This window comes from Vigna unguiculata, chromosome 11, assembly GCF_004118075.2.
Source record: "Vigna unguiculata cultivar IT97K-499-35 chromosome 11, ASM411807v1, whole genome shotgun sequence".
In the NCBI taxonomy this organism is placed as follows: Eukaryota; Viridiplantae; Streptophyta; class Magnoliopsida; order Fabales; family Fabaceae; genus Vigna; species Vigna unguiculata.
In genome coordinates, this window is record NC_040289.1 from 3374938 (window position 1) to 3378240 (window position 3303).

Sequence of the window (3303 nt, forward strand, 5' to 3'; positions counted from 1 at the left end):
AAATAAACGCTTGAAAGAAGTCAAAGTTCTATAAACAAAACAAATAAATATATTAATCATAGTTTTGGATATAGTTGCGTAAATTTCCAATCATCCAAAATCTAAAACTTTGAAATTGAGTTAAAATAATTAATCAAGTGATTGATAAATCATGTCAATTAAAATATACTTGGAAACATAAAACAATGATTTCTTTAACAAATCATACGCAGACTATTTTTTATTTAAATTACAAATTTTATATTCTTTGAGTTTACAAAATATAACTGACATAAAAGGTATTGTACATGTTTGCATGCTGAAAGTAACAAAATTGTCAGGATGGCCGAGTGGTCTAAGGCGCCAGACTCAAGTTCTGGTCTTCGAAAGAGGGCGTGGGTTCAAATCCCACTTCTGACATTTTCTTAATATCTAATTTTAAAATTATTAAAATATTTTTCTGTTTGCAAATGAAATGGTATTTGTACCTACAAAACTAGGTCTTTGTGTATGAAAAGTTATTTAAATTAATTAAACTGTAAAGGATAATATAAATTAATATAATTAGGAACATGAGGATAGGCACTTTTAAGAAGTATAACGTATTATAATGGATACAAACTTTAAATATGATAAACTAAAAATAATGTAATATATTATAAATTGTAGTTAATGCATAATTATTGCAAAATTTTTAAATATGTCATAAATAATATTGATTGTACAATTTATAATTAAATCATATTGATTAAGAAGAAGTATAAATGGAGTCTTTGTTTAGTGTTAACCATTGAAAATGCAACATACAAAATTATTCATGCTTAATACAGGAAGATTTTAATAAATAAAGTCTGACATGAAATAAATTATGGCCTTGACATTTATTTATTGTCATATCAGAATATATGATCAAAGATAATTGTCACCTTTTGAAATTAATAAGTAATATTTAATTCCTCCATACTAAAGTCATTATCAAAATATATAGGAATTATGTGACTAATTTTACTTCATGTTAAAATCTAACATTCAATAACGTGAGTTCACAATCTCTTTACCTACAACCCTAGTTCCATTGGATGGAATTTGATTAATCATAGGCTTAAATATACATTTGGTTCCTATTTTTGTTGAAATTATTCAATTTGGTTCCTATTTTCGTTGTTTGTTTAATTTGGTCCTCATTTTTGTAAAATCACATTCAATCGAGTCCTTTTGGCAAACAGTGTTAAAATGTTAACGGAACAGTGACATGGTGGAACTATTTGGGTTACGTGTCAAATTTTTTGCAGTGACTTGGCACAGTGAAATTTTATGGCCGTTGTAGGTTTAAAAGTCAGTGAAATTGATTTGGGGAAGAAATTAGGGTTTCAAGCAAAACTGTGGCTTGCAAGAAACTTGTGTACAATCCAGTTGGTGATTTGGAATTCCTGTTTGAGAAGTATGTCTCGCCACCACAAACGAAAAGCCAGAACAGAAATCAACCAAAAAAGTACAACTTTTTAAACACTAACCTGAACCTAGTTGACGCTCCCATCTTGAATGATAACCTCCAAGCGCAATCTCGAAGCGCAATCTCCAAGCTTCAATCGCAAATCACTCTCCGAGCGCAATTTCCCCTCTTCGCGAACCCTAATTGATGAACAAGAACCTCCACCACCCAAGAATCCTAATTTTCCCCTTTCTCACAAACCCTAATTTTTCCCTATCTCTCGATCACTTCAATACCCAATTTCAATTTTTCACTCAAGGATAACTCTCGCTGCAGTAAACCCTCAATTCAAACTTTTTAATTTTTTTTTCACTTAACCATGTTTTATCTTTTTACATAATTCAAACTTTTTTCCCCAATTTCTTTTTAACTAAACATTATGCCAACGTGTGCCATCATATATTCAAAAATTTTACACGTAACCCAAACAGTTCCACCGTGTCACTGTGCCAAAAGGACTCGATTGAATGCGATTTTACAAAAATGAGGACCAAATTGAACAAACAACGAAAATAGGGACCAAATTGAATAATTTTGACAAAAATAGGGACCAAATGTATATTTAAGCCTTAATCATATTAAGTAACAAACAACTTTTACAATATGGTTTGATGTGTAATCATATAATTAATGAAAATGCTTTCATAAAGTACATTTCACAAGAGTTAAACCAAAAATAAATTGTTAACCCATACAATATAAAACAAATACAAATTCTTAACAACAAGTAATAGGGATGGCAATGCGGGCCGTCAAAGGCCCATTTAGGTCCGGTCCGCATAAGGCCCGCACATCGATGGTTGGCCCGTCTCGTTCTGCACAATTTATGCGGGCTGCAATCATTGGCCCGCAGGTTCGCGAGCTAGTCTTTATTTATTTATTTATTTTTAATTCTTATGATAAAACTTTCAATGTTTAAAAATTGGAAAACTTTAAGAAGTTCACAAAATTAAGTAAAGACTTTGGGGAGTTAGATGATAAATTGATAATTCAACATTTTCATCATATTCATACTATGACATACACAATGTATTCTTTACATTTTAGCACATTAAAAAAATACATAATACTTGACTTTTTCAGTTGTACAAGAATTTGGAATGTTAATGCAAGAGTCCATTAAAAAAATAACTAATATACACAAGTACAAGTTTTTTTTTTAATATTTTATGCGGGCCTGCGGGTTCACTATCCTAACCCGTCCTGTATTTTTTTCGTAGACCTGCTGGTCGACCTAATGGGCCAGACCCATATTGCAATCCCTACAAGTAACTCTTTACAACAAATATTCTTATTAACATTTTTTTGTGTTATACGAGTACTCCTAATAATTCTAGGCTAATCTTCTTAATCTACAACAACTAAAAAATTATTTCACATATCGTGGTTTTACGAGTGTTTTGTTATTGTTATTCGTGATTTTCAACCAAACGTTCGAATGAATACAAAATAAACTTTGAGAAAATAGGATTTGATAAACGTGTAACATCCTTCATTCAAGATTTTACTTAAGAAAATTAATATGAAAACTTTAAAACATTTTTAATGAATCCAAGGACGAAAGATATGACTTTTTTTAAAAAAAATAATAATGAACCAGTTTATTCTCATCTACATTTGAGAAAAGAAAATTTACATCATTAGACCGTTGTAATTTAGTCATCAATAAAAAATGATCCTAAAAAATATTCAATAAAATGTAAGAGATCTGTCTACAATTTCTTTTTTAAATCTGAACATAGCACTAATCTAAACGGTAAATAATTATGATAAAATTGAGTGTCAATATTAAAAATTCTAAATAAAAATGGCATTAAGTTTGCAAAGAGTTA

General features: G+C 29.7%; 1 non-coding gene across 1 annotated transcript; it reads left to right on the forward strand.

The window, feature by feature from the left end:
• Positions 1–315: 315 nt before the first annotated feature.
• On the forward strand, positions 316–399 carry TRNAL-CAA. The gene has a single exon. It is a non-coding gene; the product is annotated as a tRNA-Leu (tRNA).
• The last annotated feature ends 2904 nt before the right edge of the window (positions 400–3303 follow it).